The 11187-nt window shown below is 37.3% G+C and overlaps 1 non-coding gene across 1 annotated transcript; it reads right to left on the reverse strand.

Annotated features, from left to right (window-relative positions):
- Nucleotides 1–823: 823 nt before the first annotated feature.
- Nucleotides 824–930, reverse strand: LOC126009873 (U6 spliceosomal RNA). The gene has a single exon (XR_007496051.1). It is a non-coding gene; the product is annotated as a U6 spliceosomal RNA (small nuclear RNA).
- Nucleotides 931–11187: the final 10257 nt, after the last annotated feature.

Here is an 11187-nt window from a genome sequence, read left to right on the forward strand (position 1 = left end):
AAGCAGAAGCTGAGGTTGGGTCTGGGGTGTTCAGGTTGGACATGGAAGAGGCCTTGGTGGAGCTGCACCTGTACACCACGGCCCAGGCACTCATTGTGCACAGATGGCCGAGTTGGCCATCAAAGCTGGGGCTGAGGTGCTCTTCAAAGGGCACCAAGACAAGTTTCTCTTTCTGCCTGGAGAGCGACTAGGCTGGTGGCACCATGGTGGCCAGCACCGGCTGGGGACTTAACTTGGTGTGGTGGAGACAGTTTCAGCAACTGAACCATGTCAGCCTAGAAGTGGCCAGTGCTACGGTGGATGCTTACCCCTCCCCACAGCTGCTGCTACAGGCATACAGGAGGGCGCTTTCCTGAGCAGGAAGGCCAGGGGCTGCTAGCCAACATAAAGGTGAATTGTGGGGAACAGGTGATGGCCACCTCATGCCTGGTGGGGCAGAAGCTGTCCAGACAGTTCTACCTTCATATGACAGCTCTGCAGCCAGACCTCTGCTTAGACAGTACAAACTGACACCCCTACCTCTGAGTACTAGACATTAATTAAACTTTATTAAATTGTATGACTCAGTTATTACTTAATTCCAATATAACATACTCTTTATTTATTTATTTATTTATTTATTTATTTATTTATTTTTGGTTTTTGGGCCACACCCGGTGACGCTCAGGGGTTACTCCTGGCTATGCGCTCAGAAGTCGCTCCTGGCTTGGGGGACCATATGGGACGCCGGGGGATCGAACCGCGGTCCGTCTCCTAGGCTAGCGCAGGTAAGGCAGGCACCTTACCTCCAGCGCCACCGCCCGGCCCCTCTTTATTTATTTTTTAATTTATTGATTGCTTCGCAAATTTGCATGTCATCCTTGTAAAAGGGGCCATGATAATCTTCTTTGTATCATTTCAATTTTAGTATTTTACTATATTGCTGCAGGAATCTTGCGTCTCAGCAACTCTAGTGGGGGAAATATTCTTCATGAGAGGAAAGTGGGTGATCACGAGTGGCTGGGCGGAATACGAAATATGAAAAATGAAACAACACACAAGTATGTGGGGTCAACATATCTTCTGGCAGGAATGTGACAAGTTTAATTTTTAAGCAGGGAGTTTTTATAAAGGGTAAAGCCAGTCATAGGTACTGAGAAGAATGTTGACAATTACAAAGCAGAGCTTAACAGTAAACAATACATTAAGCTATGGGTGTAAGATGTAAGAATTCTGAGTTACAAAGGAAAAGGTCACAACTCAAGGCAGTTCTTAGCAAATTAACTTCAGATTCAAAATAAGGGATTAGAAAGAAGTAGAAACAATCTAGGAACACAATCTTCACTAGAATACACTCCATTATTTTAGAAGTCAAGTGAAGAAAAGAACTAAATCCACTAAGAGGTCGTTCCCATTTTCTGGGAAGAGTCAATAACCTATGATTTGCATTCTTGCTACGCCCTTGATTACCAGAAACTGAGGCTGCAAGGACATATTTGAAAAAGAGAAAAAAACATTTTCTGTGATTTTGGTGCTAAATATTATCCAGAAAAGGGGTTCTCTTAGTAATCTTTAGTGCTGGAATTTCTGAGCCAAAGAATTTAATTGAGGCCATATTTTGGTCTGAGATTTTACAAGGGAGAGATAGCCAAATATGACAGAATATGTAATGTTGATACGATGGCATGAATTGATCTCTTTGGGAATTCCTCAACTATCCACGCAGGGAAAGAAGCATCCACTGTGGGCCTTTTGAGGAATCCCGTGGGGTTATTTCAGTTTTCCACACCAGGGAAATCCGGGGATACATCTGGTGGACCTCCTGAGTTCCCCTTAAATCAGTGGTTCTTAAATAGTGGAATGTGCCCCCCCCAGGGGGGGTGCGAGGCTCTGTAAAGGGGCGTGTTTGACCTCTGCAAACATTGTCATAACAAGCTGAGTCCCATGTTTATATCTGTATGTCTCTCGAGCTGAGAGTCTCTGTGTTCTGTTTCAAACCCCACTTCGAAAAGCTATGCATTGCAAAACATGCTCATTGTAGCCATTAATTCAGATATCACCTCTGATTAAAAAATCAGCTCAAATTATCTTATATATTTTTGTTTTGTAGGTTAAAGTTTTTTTAAATAAAGATTCTATTTACAGCCAGGCGGGGTGGTGCGAAAAATGTGTTCTTCTTCCTGGGGGGCATGACAGAAAATAATTGAGAAGCACTGCCTTAAATGGAGATGTCTATGCATATGGCGTGGCAGTATATGTGCTGTCAAAGCAAGCACTATGTTTTAATTTTAGCAAAGATTTTGCATGTTCATATTATTAGAGTGTTATGCAATAACATGTTCATATTATTAAATTAAGCATTGAAATATGAAATATGCCTTTAAATTAAAATCCATTGATTTTGACAGTGAATATTGTCTAACCAACCACTTCCTCAAACTAAAAAAAAACATATAAAGAAAATTTTTTATTACTTTTATATATATATACCAAGTTATTCTCTTTGTGTAGTCAGGTCTAAATACAGTTTTAAGATTTTAAACATTTACTGTAGTAGTACTTCCTTCCATCTTCCACTTCTCATTTGTTTGATGGTATTTGTTATTATAAATCCAAAGAATTCCTATTAATATTTTTCCATTTCGTTAGAGACTATTGTATATACAAACTAGAAGACAACAGGATATCTTTAAGGTTTTTATAAGTAGCATTATTTCTACCATTTGTTCATGTCATTCTGATCTAAAAAAAGATAATATCAGGAACTGGATAAATAGCCCCATGACTTAGAAAACTTTATTTGCAAGTTATGGTTGCAAGTTTAATTCCTGATTTCCAGTACAGTACAATAATCCTGGAATCGTATATGTAAATCTTATATGTAAAGTTCAACACCTTGTTAGCATGTGTGGGAGCTCTGTAGACACTCTCAGTGAGCAATACAACCAGAATGTTGTTGCATGAGCACTGCAAGTAAAAGTGTTATTCATATTTAATATGTGTTCAAGTACAGCTTAACAAATGCAACCCTCACAGTGTCTGAACATGTGATCACCCAAGCCTAATGTGTGACCTTAATGAGTCATAGAACTCATGTGTGACTCTAACTCAACCACATCCATAAAGCATAATAGAAGGGATTGGGGTAAAACTAAAGAAGTAATAAAATATTTTTAAAGTGAAATGGTTACTATTTTAATTTGAAACAATGATAGAAAAATAATCATCTTATTGTTGCATGACTGTGATGTCAAAATATGAAAATAAATAAATAGGCTTATGTGCTATAGATAGTCAGTAATCCATAATATATAGTGTCTCCCATTTCCTCCCTACCTGAGAGTATTATCACATACTCTCATCAGTAAAAGAAGATCTTTTTTTGAGTGGATGGCACACCTGATGGCACTCAGGGGTTACTCCTGTCTCTGCACTCAGAAATTGCTCCTGGCAGACCTGGGACCATATGTGATGCCGGGAATTGAACTCATGTTCGTCTTGGGTTGGCTGTGTGCAAGAGAACGTCCTGCCGCTGTGCTATGGCTCAGGCCCCAGTAACAGAAGATCTAAGTGTGGACATAATTGATTCTATGAAAATTCTTTTATTTGTTTCCTCTGAGAGTCTGAAAAGCCTCCTATCAAAGAACAAACTCCTAGTTCACTAGTTTATTTCAAAGTTGAAGAGGAAATTTGGGGCTATCCTTAAAATGCAGATTTTGGTTTTATAGGAGTAGGTAAATTGAACATACTTTTCTGGGCAAGATATGTCTAAGATTTTAATCACTAATATAGATTTTGATTGACAGTGCTTGAGGCCTCTAGTCTTATACTTGGCAGTTCTGGGATGCTGGGATCGAAATCAAGGTCTTGTGCACAAAGCTCTTCCAGTTACCTTGACTTTTATCCTCTCTGTTATTGGATTTAATTCTATTTCTAGGGAATGTCCCCTAAAGTGAGGCAATTAAAGAATTTATGGTTCAATCTGTCACAATTATTAAAGAATTTGATTAGTGTTTGTAGAAACTAGTTTGTAACTAGAAAATCATAACTGATGACAAGAAGGAAGAAAATGAGAACTGTTTTTTTCATACTGGTCCACAGTGGCAGCCAACATTGCCTTCATGGACACTCTGGTAGAATTATTGAAGATAATGGAAAGGTCCATTTGCTTTCTGTGAGTACCCACTTGCCTACTCTTTTGTACTTTCTCCACTTTATTGAATCTTCATGGATCAATCTATGAATGTTTAGAACACCTACAATTTTAAAAGATAATAATTTATTAAATTATCACTTTAATATTTATATCTAAGAATAATTTTAAAGCCATGACTAAGTAACCATGACTAAGTATTTCTTAGTAACTCTGTCTCTTCTTTATCAGAGAACATATGTAGTAGTCAGAAGTTCAGTATTAAGGGATTCTTAAATATAATATTAAATTTAATTTGTATCTAAAACATGAATCACTCTTACCACCTTGTGCAAGGTTTTCAAGCCTGTCCCCTGTTCTAGGCACAGAGACTTTCAAGGCCCTAGGGTAGCTCATGCCGATATTGATCCACACTAATTTTTAGAACATTCTTATTTACACTGATTGTTCTTTTCATGGTTAGATATACGATAGTCTTGATGAAAAAGAGTGTGGTGTGTGGGAAAAAGCTGGTTGGGGTTTCTTTTAGCAGAAGAGGAATTTGAGCAGAATCAGACTTCTTTTGTATTTATGGTCAGGAGTAGAAGTGTTGGGGGAGCATGCTTATTCTCATCTCATTGTTTTAGTTGTTGTTTATGGTAAAAAAGACTTCACTGCATGTAGGCGAACATCCTTGCATGTAGTCAACCCAGAGTAGAACTCCAATACCACATATGGTCTCCAGACCTGTCAGCAGTGATCCCTGAGAATGTTAGAAGGGAATAATAGAATAAGTTTAGAATTAACTGCTCTTTCACTTAAGACTGCCATGACAGGCTTAACCTGCAAAGGATGGGGACTAGGCCCAGAAAACAGCCAGTTCTAGAAAATCTATGGGTATAAACCAGGATGTTCATAATCTAAGGACTGCAGGAACAAAAATATAATTGCACCTAGGAACTAGCACCCAGGAACCTGTGGGCACCCAAATGGAATGGAGGCGATAAATCTATCTAGCAGGTACCCAAATTCCTACTCCAACCCCTAAGCCAACATTCTCTTTACATCCTGCTTCAATCACCATAAAAGCCCTTAGGTTCAACCTAGTGCCCTCTAAGTAATGATGTAATGTGTAGCCAATCCCTACAACAGTCAACTATCCCATTATAAAATTCTCTAATCTGGGTAAAAAAGTGAGAATGTAAATTGGGTGTCATCACGACCTCGAGAGATGCGGCCTCAGCATGCTGGTATTTTAAAATAAACTTTTTTTTGCCTTTTTTGCATTACTGGTTTATCACCTAGCATACTTTATGGGATGGATCTCAAGTCTGGAACTATCAAGAACAGGGCCAGACCACAGTTGGATGTGGTCTATCCTTTTTTAGGCCTTCAAAATATAAAATGGTACTCAGTACTTTTGTTCAGTAAAAGTCACTATTATCTTTATTGTGACTATGCTGCCTTAAATATAATCAAAATTAAAAACAAAATAAGCCATTGCGGGAGTCAGGATAGATATGCTACTTGGAGATCTTTTAGTAGCCTGACCAAGGCCACAGAGCAAATATGGTCATGTAAATTTTTCTTATATGTAACATGTATGAGCAGGGTGCCAGAACAAATCAGAGCTCATTCAGAGCTCACGTTGGTGTCTGTACGTTGTATAGACATCTAAGAAAAAAATATGCTTAATTAGAAAGATGATAGTCTGCGAACAGTGGAAAAGATGATTCAAGGACCCCAAATGACCAATTACTAGAACAGAACCATTAGGGAAAGTCTTCTATCTGAGGAGAGAGATGTCCTGTATTCATGCATTTATCTACCATCTCTCCCAGGAGACATTCCAGAGTCTTTTTCATTGGCTGCCCCAATACTCTATTATTATGTAAAAACCTAGCCAGGTTAGATTAGCATAGATAGGTAATGCCTGTTAATATTTGTCCTTCTTGTTTTGACTGGTTTTAAACAATAAATACTATATTGGAGGAGAGTCAGAATTCTCAGTTCACGAAACTGTGAGCCCCCTGATTCCATGCTTTCCTCTCTTATGTCTGTTTTCTTATTCCTCTAGGCCCTTTTTCTTCAGGCCCATTTCTCTGGGACTAAATTAATTAATTAATTAATTATTCTGGGGCTGGTTATTAATTCTGGATACAGAGTAGATACAAAGAAAGTCTCCTAAACAATTTTATTAGTACTGCAGTCAAAATAAATCTAGCTTGCTTGCCATCAGACTTTGGCCTTTCTGATCTAATTAGAGTCACATTTCTTCATTCTTCATCTGGATTTTCTTATTTATGGCCCAATGTTAAGACATGTCTTTATTATTTTTATTAGTTTTCTTTTTGGTGAATCTAAAATTGAATTGAACCCAGAGTTTTGTGTATGCACAGTACACACCCTGCCACTGAGCCCTATTCTTGGTCAATATATGTGTTATTTTTTTTAAATATTTAAGAGAACAATATGAAAGATATAATAGTTTTCTATAGATGATAGTTGAGAAAATAAATAAAGACTTTACAGATTGCCCTCATTTATTAGGCAGATAACAATCTATTTTCCACTGGTGGGCCTGCTCTAATCTGATTCTGAATAGCTAGGTTTGGGGCCGGTGAGGTGGCGCTAGAGGTAAGGTGTCTGAATAACTAGTTTTACCTAGAGTGCAAAGAAAGTAAGCACACACACTAAGGTTTCTTGGATACAGTGCAGGTATTGAGGTAAAAAAAAAATTCAATGTAGTGTAGAGAGACCTTTGGAGCTCAGTTTTAATTCATGAGAGCCCATGGAAGCTCAGTAGGAACTGGGCCATGATCCCATATGGAAAAGTAGTTCCCATATAAAAATGATAAACTCAGCCAGAATTATGGATCAGTGGAAGAAGGCAGACCTCTATGAGCACTGAATTTAGTAAAAGGCAACACACACAGCAGAAAATTAAATAATGGGAGAAAATACTTGATTGAATTAATCTTTCTTCATGGTGAAATATTAATTACCCACTCAACTAAAGGAAGCACAAAATGATATCAAAGGCAAATACTGGGAGATATATAACTGCATAATTGTTAAGGCATGGACCCAAGTGTTTATTTTTGCAAGACAGAGGAGTCTTCTGAGGTACTCATTTCTGGACTACTCACCAGAAATGCAGTTCAGAATACAAATGACAAGGTTTCTGTGTACAAGAAAATGGAAAAATTTAGGAAAATTTCAACTTAATTATTTTTAGGAAAATAGCATTTGTATAGAAAGAAAAGATGACAAAGTATGAAAAAAAAGTGGGAGATGAATCTTTCAGCATACCGCATGGAAAAAATCATAAGGTAACATTTGTTAATATGAGAAAGAGAGGGGAAATGAGAGAAGAAGGAGGAACTTGTATGCAGAAGCCTGAAATTAGCTTAATGCCCCTTTCCAGGATATAGCTTTCATTACCTCTCTCAATCTCTCAGGAGCCTGAGTGATAACACAGCGGTAGGGCATTTGACTTGCATGCAGCAGATCCAGGGCAGACCTTGTTCTGTTCCTGGCATCCCATGTGGTCCCCTTAGCCAGCAGCAATTTCTGAGCGCATAGTAATCCCCTGAATGTCACCAGGTGAGGCCCAAAAACCAAAACAACAACAAAAATCTCTCAATGAGGCAAAAATAATAAAGTGATTTATTAATGACGTGAGTAAATTTTTATGAAAACTGGTGATGAATTGTGCTTTGTATCTGGTGTACTGTGAAATTTTATAGCTACAGAGCAAAAGAAAACTAGTTTAGGGTGGAAGAGAGGAAGTAAACCAGAAAAAAAATTCTCCCAAATAATTAATTGGTTGGGCCAACAGCACAGTAGGTAGGACATTTGCCTTGCACATGGCCAACCTGGATTGGATCCCTGGCTTCCCATATGGTCCCTCCAGGCCTGCGGGGAGTAATTTCTGAGCACAGAGCTAGGAGTAACACCTAAACACTGCTGGTGTGGCCTCAAAACAAAAAAAAAAAACAAAAATTATTGAGTTTCTTTACCTTCAGAATGGGGTTAACAAGTTTTAACAGAGAACAAGGAGCCAAGGTAGCTCCAGCTGGCTTTTAGGTGACAGCTCTAAAATCTATTCTTAGAACATCTTCATCCTGAAACTAATGTTTAAAATTCTTTACTCTTTTTTTTTTTTCAAAGTATCTTCTTTTTTTATTCTCCCCTCCCTTCCTTTCCCTTCCCAAAGTATCTTCTTAAAGGTCAGATTTTGTTCTCAAATTGTGAACATATTTCACTGTCAATAATCTTGAATAGCCCCTTCTACAAAGACTAGGATTTTCCAAGCCCTGTTTCCCTACATGTTTAAAGTTAATTTCCTTCCCTTCCCTATTCTTCAGCTTAAAAAAAAACTTAACATCATTATAAAATGCTTTGAAACTTAGAACACATAAAAATCAAGGTCATATTACTCAACTTCCAGTTTGTCTACATTTTGCACATGGGGGAACAATAGTTAAAAGGTGTAACTTAGAAAATTCTTTTAAGGCTTTAAAAAAAGAAGGACTTATGTAAGAAAAGCCAGAGGTCACTCAAAAGGCTCTTGTTCCGGGATAAAATCATTTTCTTTTCTTAGAAAGTACTTTAAAAAATTTCTGTCTTAGAACCTGAAGAATTAAAGAACAATGTTGTTTTAAGATAGGACATGACTCAAAGAAGCCTGGATTAAATTTGTTTTTCTGGAACTGGCACTGCTGTTCTATGGCAAAATAAAATTTAAATGACAATAAATCCATAGCTGCCACTGCACTTTTAAAATAAAATTTTATAAAGTCGTTCCAATTTTAAACTGCAAACTGATGTGTTGCCTAAGGTGTTTTTTTTTTTTTTCTTAAATTCTTGCCTGAGTGTCCTTGTCCTAAACCACCACTTATTCTCAGGGCTATATTAAATTGTTGATCTGTCTTCTGAGAAGTAAGATACTAGTTGCTCTTGAGCTATAAACAAATTTCTGATTTTTTTCTCTAGAAATTATATTAAATGAAGGGGTTAATGTCCATTATACATTAACATATGCACTAAATACATCTACATGAGATAAATTCAAGTTATTAAATGTTTATTGGATATTTTGAAGGCACATGAACATAAGTGTCAAAATAAAGTATGACATACTCTTAGGTCTTCAAGATGATTATAAATAAGAAAGATACAAGTAAGTTTTTATTTGTTTTATGGATCACACCTGGAATTACTCAGGGTTTACTCCTGGCTTTGTAACTCTTACTCTTCTCAGAGATCACACCTGGTTTGGCAAGGGGCACCATATGATGTGTCAGTGATTGAACCTATTTCAGTTGCATGAGAGGCAATCATCCTACTTGTATTATCAACCTAGCCTCACAAATAAATATATAATACTAATAAAGGATATGCGCATAGTGATATTTATGTAAAAAAAAGTCAAAAAGAGTTCCTTGCAATTTCTCTAAAGATTCTCAGAACTATAAAGCAATACAACAAGCCCAAGTTACAGGACTAGAAGAGGGCTTAGTGCAGTCGCAGTGAGATCCATTTCTAGGGCTGCTGCATATTACCAGCAATATGACTGCCCTCACATATGCTGAGATCCTTGGTATTTCAAGCACTTTATGGCCTCACTGTAGTCAGGAATTCAATTCCCACTTCTCAACTCCCCACCCAGGTATATGTGGGAGTACTACAACAAACCCTGGAAAGCAGAATGCACAAGAGTTACAGCCAAAGAGTGTGGCACTGAGAACACCCCAAACCTTACTTAAAAAATGTCTAAGCATGACAACCAAGTCTGGTTATCACAATATCAACAGAAAGAAAGGAGGGAAGGAGTAAAAGAAAAGAGACTCAAAATTATCTAAACAAGTTTGTGGCATAATGACTATATTATATAAATTTGTTATTTTACTAAATAATAATCAGTTTCATTGGGAAAATACAATAAATATTTTATACACTATTGGTACAATGAACCATTTTTTCCTTCTTTATTATCACTCGCAATTGACTTGAGGCTTTTTATTTGTTCATATGTACGTGTGCGGGGGGGTCCACTCTGAGTGATGGTCAGGGCTCACTCCTGCTCAGCATTTATGGATTATTCCTGGTAGGCATGGGGGCCATATAAAATATCAAAGATTAAAACCTAGTTGGCTATGTACAAGATAAATGTCCTACTTGTTGTACTGCTATACTATTATTCTAGCCTTCATTACTTAAAGATTTATTAACTTCAAGGTACCAGGCCAGGCCATAGACTCTTAACAATAAAATGATGCTTTAAAACACATACTAATCTAAGGACTTCTTGTTCTGTTTTACGTTTGTATGGAGATTAAAGTATACACACATACACACATGTATATATGACTTCTTATATATGTATATGCAGATATACATATTCATATTTTGTCCGATAAAAAATCCAGCTATATATTCCTCATAAAAATATTCATAAGAAGAACTAATGTTTAACTTTAGTTGTTACAAATGGTAGGGAGATGCTTGAAGAAATATTAGAATATGGATACAACTTGGGACATCCAAAAATTTATTAATTTATTTAGCCATATCTGGTGGTGCTCTGGGGTTACTCCTAGCAGCGCGCTCACAAATCACTTATGGTGAGCTCAAAGAACCTTATCAGCTGCTGGGGATTGAGTCCAGATCAGCTACGTGCAAGACAAGCACCTTACCTGCTGTGCTATCTCAAGAGTTCCAGTTTTGGATATTTTTTAGATGACAGAATGGCTAGTATTCAAGACAAAAGCAAAAAGCTCACACACATTTTAAAACAAATATTGCCTTAAGTTATCTTTGAAAAAAGGGTTGATGCCTGAAGTTATGGAAGATAAAGCCAGATTACATGTTAAGACCATCTCATGAAAACTTTAGATACAGGCTGACTGTAATTGGAATTATGTTGTTTAGGCACACACATTCCTTGGAAGGCCTTTAAGCAGCAAGTGGTGCTGTCAAATGAGATGATTCTTGGAGTGACTCACAGCATTTGAAAGGAAGAGAAGCTTGAAGTCAGAATGGTCCAGTGATAGAGACCATATTTATCTGGG

This window comes from Suncus etruscus, chromosome 5 (assembly GCF_024139225.1).
Source record: "Suncus etruscus isolate mSunEtr1 chromosome 5, mSunEtr1.pri.cur, whole genome shotgun sequence".
Lineage (NCBI taxonomy): Eukaryota > Metazoa > Chordata > Mammalia > Eulipotyphla > Soricidae > Suncus > Suncus etruscus.